The sequence below is a fragment of the Nymphalis io genome, chromosome 26 (assembly GCF_905147045.1).
Source record: "Nymphalis io chromosome 26, ilAglIoxx1.1, whole genome shotgun sequence".
Taxonomy (NCBI): Eukaryota; Metazoa; Arthropoda; class Insecta; order Lepidoptera; family Nymphalidae; genus Nymphalis; species Nymphalis io.
In genome coordinates this window covers 4,887,238-4,908,295 of record NC_065913.1, presented here as the reverse complement: position 1 = coordinate 4,908,295, position 21,058 = coordinate 4,887,238, and the positions used below count along the sequence as shown (strand labels likewise).

The window sequence follows — 21,058 nt, the reverse complement described above, 5'->3', positions numbered from 1 at the left end:
AGTCGCGAGTAGACTAGTAAGATATAAAAAAAGTCATATAAGAAAATAAAGTCTTATCTTTATACTTTTATCTGATCGGAATTGTACTCAATACCAGCTGTGACGATAATATCTGTGCTGTACTGGATATTCAGAAAGATTTTGCATAGCGATATGTTTCGAATTCTAGCAGTTACGCTACGGTTTTGATCTTGAGTTTAATCATTTCGTATCCTAAACTTTATCTGTCTCATCTTAACTAATATTATAAATGCGAAAGAGTGTGTTTGTAACGGTTTCACGTCTTAACTGCTTAAACGATCGTTAGGTAATTTTGCATACACGTTTTCAAGGGTGCTTTAAAGATGTATGATAACTAACAATTCCACAATACTAAGTATTGCTGTTTGGCGGTAGAATATCTGATTAGTGGGTGTTTCCTACCCGTACAGACTTGCACAAAGCCTTTATGAATATTAAAATAAATAGAAAAATTTATTGAAGATACATTTGTGAATCGAAGCTGCAAAATAAATGTGTAAATATTAAACGTCAGAAATGATTCTCATCTCAGTTGAAATCTATAAAAATATAAAAGAAACTCCATTTTTATCTAGCAACGGCATCTAACTGGCTTTAAATCGTGTGAAAGAGATGGGAACATAAGCGTGGCGGGGGACAGAGATAGAAATACAATTATCCGCTTTATTTAACAAGGATAGATAAAGTCGTGTGGTTGCAAAAAAATATTAAAGATTCGAAATACAAGTTTAGATCGCAATGTGTAGTATGCCTTTTTATCTGATCTTGGCTTGTAAGACAAATGGCTTGATAAAGAATTATTTAATTAACTACTTAACCGATTAAGAGAAACGAGGGTTCATCTTGAATGGTGTTCTGTACATCCGCCATTTTAAGTTTTTACTGACGTCGTTTAATTTTCTAGGATATACTAGGAAATTTATTGATTACCCTCATTTGGATTATTTAAATAATATATACAAATCTATCTTAACTATATTTTTAAAGAAGTTAATCACAATCGGCTTTGCTTTTGAGTTACAAAGTTATATTATTAGTACAAATGAGAGTTATGGACAAATGACACTTAACTTTATTGGTTAAAGGGCTCAATGTATGTTGGTTTCTTGGATACTCATTAGTTATTCTGTCAGCAGACAACGATGCTGCTACTATGCTTAAGTGTGAAGGATGAGAGGAAAAATGTAACAATAACGAGCGAGATGGCATCTACGATTCAATGGTCGGCTCTGACGATTCGAATTACTTTATTCAAAGCTGCTGGAAGAATGTCTCACTACTAGGCAAGGATATATTATCTTATTAATTAGAAAGATTGAAGTTATTACATCACGAATTTTTGACTCGATTTTACCTATGTGTGGCATTTAATTAAACACATACAGGTTTCCTTAAGATGTTTTCAATGTTGAGCACCATATTAATTATGGGCACGGATACGATCCACGTATATTATCCACTGAGTTAATCGATTATTGAAAGCGTTTCATTTACGTAAAGTAATAAGTAAAAGCTTGTAAATTTCTCACTGCTCGGCCACCACTCTGCTCCAATTTTTTGAAGAAAACATCGTTAAGAGTCCCACATGTGGATTTGGTTTTCAGCAGTTTCTTGGAATAAGCTCCAAACAATCCTCAAGTTCTCAATAAGAGAGGTAGCCTTGGTCCATTAGTGGGACATTTAAAGACTCTTATTTAATTTTATTTTTATTTATATTTGAGAAAAAAATAATAGAAAGAGTAAAATTTTAATCATAATATGTGATTCCTTCTTAATTGCTTCTTAATTAATAATACGAGTTACTAGGGCTTATGTACCCTATGTTCTTTTACACCAGACAACGTCTATGCAAACTTTCATTATAACCAAATTCAGTATTTAAGCCTTGAAATCATAACAATAATACACTTTACAATCTGCCCAACGAATTCATCAAACCTTATAGCGTCATTTGTATAAAGATAAAGAAAACCGCGCGATCGCTTAATAGAGGCTTTCTTTTTGGCGCGAACTTTGGGTGCTTCAGTCATACACACTGTGTTATAGACTATCTGTTGTTTTAGTCGGTTTTCCTTATTAGTTATTATTCTTTTTTTTTACAACATTAAATCATATGGTTATTTGTGTATTCAATAAAAAAAGGTTCACTTCTAATTTTTAAAAAACATAATTTAAAAAATATATAATTATATAATTTGCATATATTTATTTGTATCTTCAATTAATCTCATGGGTGCTTCGAAAATATTGAGTTACTAGCTATAAATATCTGAATATCAATAACACCATTGTTAAGCTTCGTAAACTTCTTAACAAGCTTAGAGGCCTTTAGTAAAGAATTTCATGTCGGTTCTCGTTAGAATGTACATTCCAGTGCTAGCTTGAAGCTTAACTGCGATTGAAGTCTGCTTGTGAAAACCTACTTAAAGTATATTTCTACTTTGATTTTAACCCAGCAATGCGACATTGTACTGTTAAAAACATAAGTTAATGCTGAAGTATTATATGTTATGTCACTATACATCGTTTAACTGACCGTCATACAAGATGAATAGCTTTGAATGTCCTAGCTTCATCACAATAGTTTAATTTATGCACTATATGTGATAATGAAAGGGAAACACATTAACATTTCACAAAAGAACATCGCCGTTTAATATGTTACGTTGAAGAGTACAGTATGAAATATTGCACGTAAATTAGTGTTTTATTATATATGTCTTTAGACAATATTTGTCGAATTTCAAGATTTAATTATACATAACATTAATTATTCTTGGGATCAAATTTTATTATAAAAATATAAGCTACTGAAAATTGTAACATTTAGTGATATTATAACAGGAATTATTCTCTCTAATTCCTGCTTCCCCTTTCCTTCTTAAGTCCACGCGAGCTGGTTCTCGATGTCACCGCCTAACTGTGGCATCAATTCCATCGCGCACAAAGAAATTTGGCAACTCCTTTCTTTGTCGCACTTCCAAAAAATGGAATTCCTTACCAGCTCACGTGTTCCCCTCCTCTTACAACCCGGGTTCCTTCAAACGAGGCGTGAAGAGGCATCTTGCGGGCCAGCAAGGCGAAGGCGGCTAGTGCAGAACGTTTTTCCCTGTACTGGCCGTCGTTGCGTTTGGACTCTACTACCACTTACCATCAGGTGGAGTAGAGTCATTTGCCCTCCCGGCGAATATAAATAAAAAAAAAAATAAAAAAAAAAAAACAGAACGCTCGAATCACTCCCACGTACATTAAGCTGAAAACATTTTGTTGTCAACATATTTAAGTTTTTATATTATTAAATTTTTTTATCACATTAATTTGTTTTTGAATTTCGATTCAGAGACGAAGGAAATATTGCGAGGAAAACTGTGCACACAAATGAAAGTTCACCACACGTATATATTCATATGAAGTGAAGCTACTGGACTGATACAACTACCATCTTAGCTTTCCAGGTAAAGGTCTCCTGCCCACGATACATTCAGCTGAACAACTGACGAGGGTCTGATGACTGACAATGGCAGTATATTTCGAAAAATTCTTTCTCTACTGTTAAAGATCGGGAAAGGAAACCGTAGAAAAATTTAATAGTATATCTTGTTAATTAGAAGATACATGATTAATTAACAATACTAAAATAATTTCAAGCTATATTTTGATTGAAAGAACAATTAAGAATCAATTGCGATTTGTGTGAACGCACGTTTAGGGCTGAATGTCCGAGAAAAGTTATGCTAATTCTATTATATATATTTAAGATATAATTTATTAAATATATTTAAGATAAAAACATGAGATAAAGTACACGGGACACAAGTGAAACCCTTTTCAATAAGAATTTTTATATTAAATCTTTAAAGAATCAATTCTGAAATTTGACCTCGAAATTTATCTTTCATCAAAGAAGTATAAGTTTTGTTTTATACCATAAAGCGTTATGGTGCTATCAATTGGAAAAAAAAAAACGAAAAATCCATTCAATGGCTGTAAAAACAACAAAACGATACCATAAAAGGAAAAAAATAAAAGGGTCCGAAATTGAAATATTTTTGTATTCATAACATCAAAGTTATAAGGCCATAAACATGACTGTAAACCTCTCCAAAAAATAATTAATGCCAGCGCTAGAAATATTTTTCGCTTTTAATATTCATTTAGAAGTACTCGGGTTACGGTTGTACGGAACCACCTGCTACGTTATGGTTGCAAGGGCGTGATTAACTGTATTTCAACGCCTAACCTTAATTATTTAGTTTCTGACGCTACGTTTGATATTTAACCTATTGGAGCTTGTTATTCAATCATATCACAAATTTAATTTGAATCAACAGCTTTAGTTATTAATGCAATTAAATTTATCGAGATAAACACCAGATATACCATAAAGACTGCGTACGGAGGAATTATTATTTCCGTTAATAGATGGCGCTGATTATAGACGTGAGAGAATGTGCGTATTGTCTGCATCGCGCTCGGAAGATTTGCACTCGTAAATGAATATGGATAGTATTATTTAAACTCCCTTTAAATATATGATATCTGCGCACTTTGGAAGTGTAAACAAATTAATATTATATGTAATAGATATATAAATAGCATCCTGAGTCAACAATTACAACCACGTTCAATTTGAATATTAGTCGGAGCGTAAACTTAGATAACCTATTATTTTCATTTAAAAAACTATTGAAAGCCAAATTATGTAAAATCTTATATATGTAATATATATAATAATATATTATAAATATAAAAGATTTGATAAAAAAACAATTCTTAGTCCAAAACATTTAAATAGCCTACATCCAAATAAACAATCTTCGGATTTATAGTATTTTATATTTCTTATTTGCTTTACCAAAATTTTAAATGTAAGTAATAAAATTATTTATATTTAATGTTTATTATACGCAACGGTGTAAATCGAACCACTACGATATTTCAATCCAGGTTTGTGAATAGTGAAGTTATAGAATTTCACTAAACACATGCAAGATACCTCAAGTTTACAAATTTTCAGGTATATTTTAGTTCCAGGTGAAATATCAATTACCTTAAAGTTGCTGTCTTCCACTCCTTAGCCTCTGATCGCAAATGAGCTCAGACATGCGTCTTAACTAATATAAGAAAATAAAAGTACGTTAGAATCATTGGAAATAAGCCAGCCTCTAAAATATTACTTGTATTCCTATTTGTTCCCATCAAATGGAAAACTTAGGGGTACCCACTCCACAGGATCTGATCCCTTCCTCTTTCACATCCACCTTCGAATTTCAGACTGTTCAATAAGCTTCTCTTACGAGTATGTAACATATTTCGTTCAACTAGGTTCAAAGTGTTGGAGATGCCAATCAGAATTCATGCATATAAAATACATTAAGAGCTTTCAAACTCTACATATTAGGTTCCTTAGATTTTCCTCTTAAACAAATAGATTACATTCACAAACAAATTCATTTAATTTAAGAACGTAACCGAAACCGAAAATCTAGAACATGATAATAAATTGCCATAATTTATACATTGAAGCGCTTACAAAAGCCTACTTAAATATTTTACAATTATAATTACAAGCGCTTGATGTTTGATAACAAGGTATGTAAAAGTTAAACTCAGTCCATGTGTGTCATTAAAAACAAAAAAAAACTAATAAATCGACTTTTTTTTCTATAGTTTACTTTTACAAACATGTTGTGATGAAAAATGTAAACAAACAAAATGTGCTACAAAAATCCAAATTCATATCGCGTATCGATGAAAAATCTCCAAAGAATTCCATACATGTTTAATATGAAAAACTTTTTCTATATAAATTCCGCATTCCTACAGAAACGCACCTGAAAACTTTACGCTAAATATGCTCGAATGAACACACAGGCCAAAAAATAATAAAAGAATCCAAACTCTAAAATAGCAGAGAGCTAATAAATTAATAAAACAAATTTTTATTCTGTGGCTAATTTATAGGAAAAAATTCTAATAACACACTCGCATTGATAGTACGGGCGCCTCTACCTTGTTTTCGATGCTCTGCAGTGGAGTGCGAAAGAGACGCACGTACTGAGCTTTCAAATGAGTAAAAGGGAGGTGAACATTATTGCACCGGTGGTAAGGAGTGAAAGAGATCAATAATGAGAGGCCCGAGGAGTTGAAAAGGGATTTCAGATTAAGGTCGTTGTCGAGTCATAGATTAAAATTTTGTAAATGACAGATGTATAAACAATGAAGTAATTTTATTTTGATAATATTTTAAATAAACACACATCAGCAAATAACTTGAAATAATTTAAGTGTCTTTTCTTTTCAGTTTCGTGGACATTTATATTTAAAAAAAATGTATAGTAATAGTTTTCAATTAAATTAAATGTAATTATATATTTGTAAAATTGTTTGTTTTTCACAATATCATGTTAATGAGATACTTTTCTCTCATTTAAACAGAATAAAAATATATTTCAGATTTAACAATAAATTATTTTTTTATTATACAAAAGTAATATGCCAAATACTTCGAAATAAGATACGTTGTAAAATACATTATATTTTTTCATGGTTTTTATAATTGTAGCAATAAGTAATGTTTAGTAACTGAATGTATGAATAACGTTATAAAATTAATTATCGTAGTAGGCTTAATGGAGCAGTTCTATACTCATTTAGTCTATGTCTATTCAGCCTGGCCGGGGCTAGCGGAGCCTACTATACACCCTCAGTCACCGGCCGGGCGCCATCCGTAACAGTGTGTTAGTACCATAACGCTGTATTTATTACGCGGCATCTTAAAATTTGAATTACGAACGAACGTGCTGTCAATTTTGAAACTGGTGATTGTGACATATAAATACTTTTTTGTGACTAAAAAAAAAGTGTAAATTAAAAAGTTGGGACTAATTTTTTTTTTGTTTTCGGTCACTGTGTTTTCTTTGTATAAATCGAATGTGCGTTCTGTTTATGGATTTTTTTAACGTGCCGTGTTGAGGAAGGTGAGCTTTTTCATTAATTTTTAATGACATAACTTCGTTATTAAACTTTTAATGTAGTCATTTGTACGGTTGTTTTCTTAAATCAGTGAAATATTAATGGTTAGATCAAGACTTTTTTGCGCAAAATATTAAAAAAGAATGAAATATAATTTAAAAACGTGTAAAAAATTAATTTTTCAAGTATAGGTTAGTTGCCTCATTGCTCATTTAAACTGGTTTTTTAAAATTAATATGTAACTTATTTAAACAAGTTCAAAATAACAGAACACGAGGAACTCGTTACTAAGGCTATGATTAATATTCATTAGCAATATTAAATTCTTGTTTAGCATTGTAATATCTTTCCAAAGTCACAAGTCCAGGTGTGATTTGGAAATAAAAATAATAATCTTCTAAATATGTCATATATATATTTTGCTATGGAAATAAATTAAAGTACAATAAATACATTTATTTATTAATATTTTTAAATGGCAATAGCAAACGATATCATTTAAAGTAAAAAAATCTTTCGAAAACTACTTATTATGACGATAGAATTTTTTTTTGTTAAGTATTTGGATCAGGAACAAATAAAAGTTTACTAAATTGCCGATTTTAATACATAATGATTACATTGTATCATAGTACTTACGTGTTGCCAAGTGACTGTCAATAACACGCCATTGTTTGTAGGATAAATTATGACCTAAAAATCCTAGTCGTATTATTACAAAATATTATATTTTATATTTTGATTATGTTAAATTAGGCACAATATGCATTTTTAAGTATATATTTAGAATGGACTATGATCGTAATTTATTAAGCCTAATAACAAAATAAATACGTAAGGTTTGATTTGAAACATTAAAGTAATTTGATTAACAATATTAACTCATCAAATGATTTAATTCGGTTTCGGAAAATTTAATTGTGATTATGTTATAGATAAAAACCTTTTTTTTTAAATTATGAAGTGATAAAACGTAATAGTAGAACTTTGTTTCTTTCGATAAGTTGTCTTAGATTTAAGAAGTTTATCCGAATAAATCATACGAAGTGGTTACAAAAAGATTATGCTAATTAGGTAGACAGACAATTAATTAAAAAAATCTGAACTTATCACAGACATCTCATACATATATATATAAGAACAAAGTTGTACATAAACATGTATGTAACCAAACATAGGAGGTTTATATCTTATCTTTCTAGGCGCGTAAAATGAAAAAACCACAACTAATTTCATGCAAATTTCAGAAGTGCTGTTCTGTAAAAGCCCCCTTCATATCTCACTCGTTATAATTTATACCGATTGGCAGCGAAACTCTATTTTAATGCTTATAAACGTTGCTTAGCGAGTGATTCGTTAAATAATGCTGCGTCTTCTTCTTTCGAATGTCATATTAATAATAACAGAAAGAGTGACAGTGTTTAACTAAACAGCCAAGTTTATAAGTAAGGCCGATAATTATTGTTCTTGTCAACTCTTCGCACGGATAATATAGATTCTATATAAAAATGTATCGTAATACATATTACTATTGGTTTACGTGGTGCACTTAAGTAAAGATACTGGCGGTAGGGCTTTGTGCAAGCTCGTCTGGGTAGGTACCACCCACTCATCAGATATTCTACCGCAAAACAGCAGTACTTGATATTGTTGTGTTCCGGTTTGAAGGGTGAGTGAGCCAGTGTAATTACAGGCACAAGGGACATAAAATCTTAGTTCCCAAGGTTGGTGGCGCATTGGCTATGGTTGACATTTCTTACAATGCTAATGTCTAAGGGCTTTTGGTGATCACTTACCATCAGGTGGCCCATATGCTCGTCCACCTTCCTATTCTATATAAAAAAAAGTCGGTATTTTTTTTCCAACATGTTCAACAATCATATTTCAGCCAGTTTACACAAAACCTTAATGAATTATACGCTTAAACCTTTTTCGTGAATCACTGCGTCCATTGGTGAAAACCGTTTGAAAATCGTTCTGTAAGTTTTGTTTTTATTGCGTTCAGACAGACGTGGCGGGGGGTCTTTGTTTTATAATACTTAGTGATGTCGCATATTGCTCTCTGACATTTCACGATCGCGTTCTGCGGTGAATTATTTACAGATATCACATAGCTGTTAGAGTTAAATAATTATAATAATATTTTTTTTAATTTAATTATCATTGGATTTGAAGTTTTCGCGTGTCAATGACCTGTGATTTAGTTAAACACATAAAAATGTATCGTGGTGGTTAATAACCATTGATCACTGTTTAAAAATATTAATACAATATAAGTCATATAATATTTAATCTTTTTAATCCGATTTATAATAATAAAGGAGGAGACATTTTTTTGTAATGCCTAAACGAAAAAAATAATAAACGAATACACATAAAACGTGTATACATAAGGACGCAGCGCGTTTTGGAAAATGTTTTAGTATATAATATTATTATATATAAGTATCTGCGTTTAATATTTTCATTCACTTTAAATATAGTCTATTGACATAACCAAGTGTGATTTTCATGTTCTTATAATATAATATAATTTATTTAAACTTTTATACTTGTAGTTGTATTTACTTTAAATTATATATATCCTTGGATGGTTTACATTTGAAATTGCGACAAACAAAGAACAAAATTTTTCCAATGGATAGACTACTTTAATCCAAACAACAGATTTCGGATCAATATGAAGGAAACTTATATTATTTCCACACCCAACACTTGACTAGCGTGGTGGAATAAGCTTCAAACCTTCCACTTACTGGAAATAAGACACAGAATTCACATTGACATTTAAGATGTTAAAAATTATAGTAGTTAAAAATTGTGGTATTAAAAAAAGGTAAAAAGTAAATTATAAGACCCGTATCGGACACCGTATAATTTAAGGTTCCGTTCTTTTTTTAAACTCCTAAGACGAAGGTATAACTTCATTCGGTATTACAGGGCTTTAGAATCTATGTTTTTTATACTTTTCTTTAAAAATACCGCTTCACCGGACCTTGTTGCTTTTTTTCAAAATTTACTGTATAACTTTGAAGAACATTTTTTTATCACGCTTTAGTACTTTATCATTTTTAATAATAATTACGGTGAACTTAATCAAAATCTGTCTGTCTATCAGCTAATTAAAAAAATAATTAAAAAAAAGAAATACCTATTTAAAAAAAGTCGTTTAAATTTGGAATAATTAAAAATAATAATAATATTGTCGACACTTATTAATGTTAAAATGATTTAATGATCAGACGCCATGATCATGTATGTCTGATTAAGAATAATTAATTAACAGTTTATAAATAGATAATGAACTGAAGAGTTATTTATTGAAGTTGAAATAATACTTTATATATTATAACTATGTAAAAACATATTATTTTATTTACATTACATGTAAATTAATGTAACAGTCAGTAAATGTCCCACTGCTGGGCTAAGGTCTCATGTCGTCTTGAGTATAAGTTTTGGAGCTTATTCCAACACGTTTTTTGCAGTTTGATGGCACATTTTCTGACACATGCAGGTTTCCTCACGATGTTTTTCTTTACCGAGCACGATATGAATTATAAACACAAAAGCATCAATGAACCCACAAACTTGGGTAAAATGTCTCGCGTTTTAATCATTGAACCATCTCGGCTCTTTAATATGTAAGTTCAAATAAATATCCTACTGGTTTTGCATGTTTCAACGCAAGCGAAACGACATTCCTAAGCTGATTTTATGTGAAAAAAAACTCATAAAATATAATTAGATTCAGATCTCTTAGCAGTTGAGTAGCTAACACCCACTTACTATAGAGTCGACCGCCAAACAACACCAGCTTGTATTGGTGTGATCCACAATAAAAAAATAATGAGCCAAAATAGTTACAGCATAAGTCTTATAGTCAATCACGGGAAGTTGAAAAAATAAATAAAGCTTTTACATCGAATTAACGTAATATGCTATAAATCTTAAGTAATTTCAGATGAATTCGTGAAAAAATTGTATTTTAAATGTCGTGAGTCGAATAGTTTTGTATTACATAAGCAGATATATTGATATGGAATTGTTTGTAGTGCATAATATAGCAGAGATATTAGTCAATCGTATGGAATATGTAAATCTAAGGTTTGCATATCACTACAACTTCGATTGGAATATACTATAGACAGGTATGGAATTAGTGATATACAGAAATTCATTCTTATGTTGGCGGTGAATTGGTTATTGGAGGAAATGTTTAATGCAATTAATTAAAACGATGTGGCTCATTTATACATTTTTGTCAACCATAAAAGAGATACTCTAAAATGTTCATATCAAATATAAAAAAAATGTAACGTAAAACATTTTATGTAAAGGAAAAACTGTTCCGAATTATATAGTGTAGTTCTTACGTGACGCCATTATTGGGCTATTGTTTTATTATATGATTTCGGGAACGAAAAACACGATCCGTGTAACATATTGTGTGTACGTGTCCTCTGATTTTTTACATTACTAAGAAGATTTTTTTTTTATTTCGTCTCATTTCTCATTTCAAAATATTAGGTCACATCATTGTTCCCTTGACACGTTAGACGTATCAAGTGTATCATCGCTGACTCTGTGTCATATATGGCCCAGTAGTTAGAACACTTGAATCTTAATTGATGATTACTTGTTCAAATTCGGGAAGTGACTGAATTTAATTAAACTTATTTATTCTTTAAAATACATCACGTGCTCGGCGGTGATGAAAAACATCAGGGAACCTTCAGGTGTCGTACATTTGTATTGACAGGACAAAACAATATTTACAGGCTATTATTTCAGTATACTTTTATAAACCTATCATCATATTTAGTTTTAAGTTCTATTTGTATAATTACTAATTTTATATAACTTGATGTCATCGCCGCCATCTTAGACTTTTGAAATTCTCGAAAATATTTATTTTTTGTCCGGCGGAGGATAGACATATTCTGTATAATTCTCTCCTTGATATTTTTATCTACCGCCTCATTAAATCGACCTCATTTAAATTTTAAATGGACTTGTCAAAGTTCGTATAGGTATTACAGTGAAATGTGACATATATGTATATAAAACCCTATTACCTTTTTAATAACAACGTAATTGGTTTCTATATAACGTTAAGGAAAATCTCATCTTAAGTAATTGAGTGTGGTATCAAATTATTTACAAAATAAGGCACTTCTTGTCTGTTATTAGAGCTATAATTTGTATGCTCTCAGCACCACATACATGGGATTATTTAAATTACATTTTAAAGTGTAATAATATGGATCAAACATTATGTATATTAAAAGGTTTAATTTTGGTTACAATCGAAGTTTATTATAAAATTTTATTGGTTGATAAGGCGTGTCGAAGACGAAATATTATCATACTCAACTAGTTTAAAATAAAATATTGTGACCTTAAAATTATTAAATGCTACTTTTACTTTTTACTTTATGGTGTTATATGAATTGACGAGCCGGTTAGCGTGGTTGGTAGATGCTTGCCTTTTCACGCCGAAGGTTGTGGGTTCGATTCCCACCCAGAACAGACATTTGTGTCCATGAACATGTCTGTTTGTCCTGAGTCTGGGTGTAATTATCTATATAAGTATGTATTTACAAAAGAAAAGTAGTATATGTAGCATATCAGGTGTCTGGTTTCCATAGCACAAGCTCTGTACAAGCTTAATTTGGGATCAGATGGCCGTGTGTCAAAAAATGTCCCAGGATATTATTATTATTATTATATATGTGTGTGTGTGTGTAAGTGCGTGTGTGTTAATGTTATCTCACAAACAAAAAATATCTCATTGAATGTCATGTTATCAAAGAGTATCTTTTTTATTTCTATCTATTTTATTTCAATTATTTTTAGATTTCTATTATAATCCATCTAGTAATCACTAAATGATACACACAGATACACAATAGTTTTAATTGTGTTTTTAAATTAGTCTATGGGACCGATATGGGTTTAACAGTTAAAGTGCTTGCGTGAGTAACTTTTCAACGTCGAATTACTAAAAGCGTCTAGAAACGCTCAGACGTTACTAAACTTCCATTCGAGCGCGTTTTGAAGTTTCTGTTTTAGTTCTGTCACGTGGACAGATTTGTGTCTTTCTTGTTATCACCAACTTCATCAATAGTTAGTGAAATTTTTACAGACTATTGGTATTGATTGGTATTTGGTGCGAAGTTGGTACAGAATTGAATTTGCATATATAGATTATGTTTTTAAATAGCTAGTAAACTGACAAATGGGCCAAATGGTGAGTGGTCATCGCCGATCATAGATATTGGCACTGTGAGAAAAAATATTGCATCGCCAATGCACCACCAAACTGGGAAACCAAGGTTAAGATTCTTGTGTCTGTAGTTATACTGTTATTACCAATTTATTATATTGTGTGTATATAATATAATAAGTTTTTTAAACGTTATTCATCTTAATAAGTGGTCAATGTGAAACTGGCCTTATCAAAACTTTTTATACGTAACCCGATCCCTGTCCTTGGGCGAACAAAATAAACAACGGTAGCCAACCTAACCACACCTGTTGGTCAATTATACACACCAGTCAGGGTTCCCTAAGCTCGTTTCAACTTTTTAATACACAACAGTACTAGTGGTTGAACTGAATGTTTTTTCAAATAGAATCGCATTTTGTTTATATCGTTTTTTTTAGTACCTGTGTGTTGAAAATTGTTTAATTTTTTTGTTGTTTATTTTCGGTTTCTTTCTCTTTATATATATATGCTTTAGTGAAATATATCAATTTTAACAAATTTTATTGTCATCATCATATCAGTCGAAAGACGTCCTCTGCTTGACAAAGGCCTTCCCCAAGGATTTTATTGTATGAAAACAATTATATATCTAACGTTAAAAATACTGAATTTTCTTGTATATATTTAAAAACAATACTTAGTTTTACATATCAACAATGTATTTTACATATATTAACATAAGATTTCTAACATATATATATATAACCACTATAATTTCATTAGAAGCAATTATATCTATTTTTTTCAGTCATAAAGACTATAATATAAGATAGAGAGAGAAAGGCAATAATGACAGCGTCTTGGGTACAATTCCACAGGACAATCTTTTAGACGGCGTGTTTTTGCTATAAAATTGTAATGTGTTTTGTTAATACACATTACATTTTATAATATATAAAATTAAAATAAATAAATTTTAATTTTATATATTATAAAAATGACTACATAGCTTACTAAGAAAAAGATAATTATAATATAAGATTATTTAATATAAATTAAAACCAAAACTAAGTCAGCACTCACATTCAAAACAAGTCAATTCACATTCGAGATGAAAATGAATCGAGAACGCTTAGTGATACAGCATCAAAGGTAACCTTTTTTTCTTGACTTCAGATTACTGTGTGCTCGTTATTTTTATTGTAAGAAAGTTCTCAACTTACAATCGTGGTTTCATTCACAGGGCGTCGAGTGTCGTGATGATAGAACAGTTTTGTCTACATATTATGTATATTAAAACTGTATTATGTATGGCGTTATTTGCATTGAATTGTAGTTCTTAGAATGCTAAAGTAATATGGAAGCTTTATGAAAGCTCATGCTTTATATATATATATATATATATGTATATTTTTTTATAGAATAGGAAGGCGGACGAGCATATGGACCACCTGATGGTAAGTGGTCACCAACACCCTTAGACATTGGCATTGTAAGAAATGTCAACCATCGCTTACATCACCAATGCGCCACCAACCTTGGGAACTAAGATGTTATGTCTCTTGTGCCGGTAATTACACTGGCTTACTCACCCTTCAAAACGGCACACAACAATACAAAGTACTGCTGTTTTGCGGTAGAATATCTGATGAGTGGGTCGCACCTACCCAGACGAGCTTGCACAAAGCCCTACCACCAGTAAAAATTAATCATTATATCATTGTTAATCATCAATTGAAGATCTAACGTATCAATAATGATGGGTAACGTCTAATATTTATTTTAAAAGTGTTCTAAATACACACGTTAGCATACCGTACCGTACCGTAACAGCCTGTGAATGTCCCACTGCTGGGCTAAAGGCCTCCTCTCCTCTTTTTGAGGAGAAGGTTTGGAGCTTATTCCACCACGCTGCTCCAATGTGGGTTGGTAGAATTCACATATGGCAGAATTTCAGTGAAATTAGACACATGCAGGTTTCCTCACGATGTTTTCCTTCACCGTTAAGCACGAGATGAATTATAATAACAAATTAAGCACATGAAAATTCAGTGGTGCTTGCCCGGGTTTGAACCCACGATCATCGGTTAAGATTCACGCGTTCTTACCACAGGGCCATCTCGGCTTATGGATAGGTGTGTCAAATCTTACAAATGAATTTTAAGCAAGTATCTCTTAACCGATTGGTCTGAGATTTTATATATTTGACGTTCGTTATAATATAATGTAGTACAAGATTGCTCAGTGGTCTGAATGCGATTGAAGCTTTCCACCACGTTGCTCCAATGCGAGTTGGTGGACACAACCTATGACAAAATATCGTTGACATTAGACACGTGCAGGTTTATTCACGATATTTTCCTTCCGTCAAGCACAAGATGAATTTCTTTCACCAAATGTTGTCTGTGAGAGATCGCTATAAGCGATAAGACCGCCGTTGCGCACCATTTATTTTTTCTTTTCCTTTGATTGTTTCCTATTTCTCTTATCTTATTTATATGTTGTGCAATAAGTATTAAATAAAAAATAAATAGATTCATTATAAAAAGAAATATAGTACATGGAAATTCAGCGGTGCTTGCCCAGACTTGAACCCACGATCATCGGTTAAGATTCACGCGTTCTAACAACTGAGCCATCGCGGCTTTTCACTGGGCCATGATGATTTTTGTTATATTATTAAAATATATATTTTTAATTATTATTAGATAGTTATAACAAAAATATTATTACTGTGGGTAGTTTATTCTATTATATAGAATAACAGAAAGAGAATGATAAGGAACATGATTGAACTTTAGGCTTCTACTTTTCATCTATTCATCTTTAAAATTCAATAATAAGGAATTCACTAATTACAGGATTTTAATCAGGGATTCAGTTACTATTTCTTTTACTGATGAACAAAGTCTTTCGTGTCGATGTTGGTTTTAACTATTTTTATCTGGTCTACTTTTATAATTTAAGTAGAAATTCGCTACCGAACATTATATTCTTTATTATTACGTTATATTTTCCTAATGAGGAATAAAGTCTCGCAAAGTTTATCTACCTACCCACGTTGAAAAGCGTGGTGGACCAACTCTGATGCTTCTCCTCAAAAATATTGATTTTTTTCTTTCTCCACAATTTTTCTTTGAGTTTCATTTTTGTGTAACATATATATTCATTTTTTAAACGGATATATAATATGATATATACATGACTGTAATATATTTTCTGAACTATCTTAATGAATAATACACACTTGGGTCGTATTATAAAAGCTCACGTCATTATATCTGACTGATCGGGCTTTATAAAGTAAAACTCATCAGATATTCTACCGCAAAACAGCAATACTTGTTATTGTTGTGTTCCGGTTTGAAGGGTGAGTGAGCCAGTGTAATTACAGGCACAAGGGACATGAAATCTTAGTTCCCAAGGTTGGTGGCGCATTGGATATGTAAGCGATGATTGACATTTCTTACAATGCCAATGTCTAAGGGCGTTTGGTGACCACTTACCATCAGGTGGCCCATATGCTCGTCCACCTTCCTATTCTATAAAAAAAAACTTTACATTTTCTTCATCACTGCTGATATACGCCACTAGTTCAAATAAGAACGTCGACATTGCTATTTCCTCTTGAGATTCAAGTTGCTTAGAATGTCTCGTACGTTTCTTTAGATTTATTAATGGTATAAAATTCTCATATTGGATAAATCTCGCATTGCTTCCTGATTGGTGTCAGTGTTTTCCTTTGGAGTTCATTCCATTGCTTTATTGAAACTGTATCATGCTTAAGAATATTAAGAATCTTTGATTGTTACAATAGCCGAAATGGCCCAGTGGTAAGAACGCGTGAATCTTAACCGATGATCGTGGGTTCAGACACGGGCAAGCTCCACTGAATTTTCATGTGCTTAATTTGTGATTATAATTCATCTCATGCTTTACGGCGAAACATCGTGAGGAAACCTGCCTGTGTCTAATTTCACTGAAATTCTGCGACATGTGTATTCTACCAACCCGCATTGGAGCAGCGTGGTGGAATAAGCTCCAAAACATTCTCCTCAAAATGGGAGAGGAGGCCTTTAGCCCAGCAGTAGGACATTCAGAGGCTGTTACGGATTGTTACAATAAGATTAAGTTTTTAATAATATTTGCGTTTGTTTGTAATGAGAATTTTCAAAGTAGGTTTATTGCTAACTAATATTATAAATGCGAATTAACTCTGTCTGTCTGTTAAGCGTTCACTGCTATCACTATGACGATGTTGATGAAATTTGGTATGAAGCAAGCTTGAACCCCAGAGAAGGACATAGGCTAACCCTTTAAGACGTGGACGAAGCTGCGGGCGAAAACTAGCTAACTAGTATTATATATGTGAAACTGATGAGTTTCATTGTTACGCTTTCACATATTAAGTTTTGCAATCACGTTGTTAGCGGCACAAAAAATGCTCCCTCCACAGCAAAATTAAAGCCAACCCCTGAAATAATCCTTATAGTATACATATTTTTCGAAAATATATAAAATATCGATTGGTTTACAGAGATTGTCTTAGAATATTTTCATTAACGAATTACGTTTAAAACGTGAGAGTTAATAGAACTCTTAAAAAAATATATATATTGATTTAGCACACGGAAGTAATAATTATCGAATAAGGAACTTTAAGCTATAGCTGTTAACATTTTCTTATTTACTATTGTTTTCATTGAAGCAAACTAGCAGAACGCGTATTCCTTATCACGGTATAAATTGCTTCTTTAAATGCAACCTGTACTTATCAGAGCCATTACTCAGGTTAGAAGAGCATGCGATTTTAAGCCTTATTTACTGCTGAAAATAATAAATTATAGGATTAAGTCGGTTAAATTTTTTATTCTTCATTTGTTTGTGCAGAATCACACGTTTGCTTAAATATTTAGCCCTTATTGCTTTTTTAAGAATAAAAACGGTAGCTATGGAACTTTTATAGAGTTATTCTTCAGATCTATGAAATCAATTGACTCCATTTTTTAAAAACACAAGGTGGAGGTTTACTTATTTCAGTAGTGAGTGTGTGGGTAATAGAAGATTCCAGATTCGTCGTCGTAAAAGCCAGATTGCCCAAAGTTTTGTAAACGTATGTTAAGTTGACCCTTGATACATAAAATAATCCAATTGGTATTCTATGCTATGAATTTGTATATGACCATAGTGTTGAAGAGTATTTCCAGACATTTTTTTCCTAATATCACTTATTTGTTTTACTTTCCAGCCCTCTTAACAGAGTTACCGAATGAACGAGTTTAGTCTTTAGATTAGTTAATCTCACGACTTAAAACTTCCATGCTCCAGGCAACCATACTTAAAGACTTGGACTTAAAGTTCAACTTAAAAGTTCTACCGTTAGCCTCTATTTAGATTTTGGACAGAATCGAAGGACGCAATAAAAGTAATTCAAATGAAAAGAGAATTTAATAAAAACTGGAAAGTAATTTGAATGAAGAAAAATTTATTTGAAACATTTTGGCCTTAATTTATTTGTAAAATTCTTTAGTATTATTTGAGCACCAAGCAATTTAATTATTGTTTTCGTTTGCCAAATCTGTTATTGTTATCTATATTGTTCTAGAGAGTGATCGCTTTGCTTGTAAACATTCTACATCCAGCTCGTTTTTTCACCTTGACGAGGTCTTTGGAACAGCTTGAAGCGTAAGCGTGTTGACAAATGATCATGTGCCAGAATTTTATCCGATAAGTTTCTTCAAGTTCATTTAGGTCCAATTCTTTTTTTAGTTTTTATTAATGATATAGTAGACAGCATTAAATTTAGCAAATGCTTAATATTCGCCGACGATCTCAAAATCTACAGACCTACAAAAACGTTATCCGATTCTGACCTTCTCCAAGCAGATATAGACGCTCTCGCTAGCTGGTGCAATAAAAATAACATGGAATTAAATGTTAAAAAATGTCTTCATATAAAGTTTACAAGACGCAGAAAACCAATATTATCTAAATACTCTATATCTGGCGATCCTTTATCCGAGGTTAATTCAATTCGAGACTTAGGTGTACTTATCGATAGCAATTTAAATTTTATTAATCATCTAGACAAAATAATATCAAAAGCTTGGAAAATGTTAGGATTTGTAAAACGAACATGCAAGGATTTTAAGAATACTCGCTCATTGCTCTGCATTTATAATTCTCTTTTTACGTTCCAATTTAGAGTATGCATCAAATATATGGAACCCTTTTTATAACACTCATATCGAAAGACTAGAGCGAATACAACAAAATTTTACCCGTTTTCTTGCATACAAGGATACTAGTTGTCCTTATCGCGCTAACTACAACAATAGGCTAAAACATTTTAAAATGATATCACTTAAAAGTCGCCGTGAAATCAGCGATGTTTTGACCCTACACAAACTGATCCATGGTCAAATAATGTCATCCGAACTACTTCAGCAAATCAATTTAGTTGTTCCCCGCAAAATTCCTAGACACCCAATAAAAAAACCTTTTAGAACTACAGCTTTTAAAACAAATTTAGGTAAACATGCACCCCTCAACAGAATAATTAATTCTTATAATGAATATTCTTCTAACGGCAATATCGACATCTTTGCCCAAAGCAAGCCAACTTTTGTGAAGCACTGTAAAGATCTCATAGTATAACTTTAAAACCATTTTATTCATAAATTAATTATTTCAACCCTTGTAGATTTTTGTTGTTGTATTTAAATTTTATTTTATGTTTTGTTTAATTATCTATAATTTATTTATCTTTTTTAATTTTTAGTTAAGACATAATTAGGTTAGTATAGTCTTATCTTAAGGTCAATGTTGTTTACACCTGTAATGATTTATTCACCTAGATTTAATACCCTGTATCTAATGCTAAGTGAATGTGTTAGCGATAAGTCGATGGTGTAACTATTTCCAATAAATAAATAAATAAATAAGTTTTCCTTTAGCGTCGAGCTCGAGATGAATTATAATCACAAATTAAAGAACTTCAAAACTTAGTTAGCGTAGGATTGAACCTTCATTCTTTGGGTTAAATTCTAGTGTTCTAACCACTGCACAACTTTGGATCTTCTATATATAATAGTATATATAAATACTATTATATATAGAATATCTTTGGTAGGACACAAAAAGACCACTCACCAATTTACGGATGAAAATAATATTCCCATATTAGATATATCAGGAAAAAAACACCTATGGGAACATTTCATCAATGTTTGCCGACGATTTCCGAAGCATAGCGGTAAATTGTGATCCAAATGAGGGATATCCTATCCTGAAAAATGAAGTCACAAACGCTCTTAAAAAAGCTAAAACGGGAAAATCAACCGGACCGGATAATGTTCCCATAGAGGTACTCAAACTTATTGAAGACGAAAATATTAACTTCCTGGTTAAATTCTTTAACTTGGTATACGACTTTGGCCACTTACCCAAAGACTGGCTAACCTCAACTTTTATTACGCTTCCTAAGAAGACCAACGCAAGAAGGTGCGAAGAGTTTCGAACGATTAGCCTTATGAGCCAGGTATTGAAACTATTTCTGAATATCATCCCCGAGCGAATAAGAGCTAAATGCGACGAACATCTCGCAGATAGTCAGTTTGGTTTTCGAATAGGAGTGGGCACGAGAGAGGCTCTTTTCGCAATGCAGGTTCTCGTACAAAAATGCAGAGACATGCAACAAGACGTTTTCCTTTGTTTCATCGATTACGAAAAAGCCTTTGACAGAGTACTGCATGACCGTCTAATTGCAATATTACATGATATCGGCTTAGATGACAAAGATGTACGTATTATCCAGAATCTGTATTGGAACCAGAAGGCTACTGTACGAGT

General features: G+C 31.7%; 1 protein-coding gene across 1 annotated transcript in view; it reads left to right on the top strand.

Moving 5' to 3' along the window:
• Positions 1-6,808: 6,808 nt before the first annotated feature.
• LOC126778450 (irregular chiasm C-roughest protein-like) overlaps positions 6,809-21,058 on the top strand; it is a 105,263-nt gene continuing 91,013 nt past the window's right edge. Inside the window, exon 1 of the mRNA XM_050502000.1 lies at positions 6,809-7,001. The gene's annotated coding sequence lies outside the window, so the exon portion shown is untranslated. The remainder of the gene's footprint in view (positions 7,002-21,058) is intronic.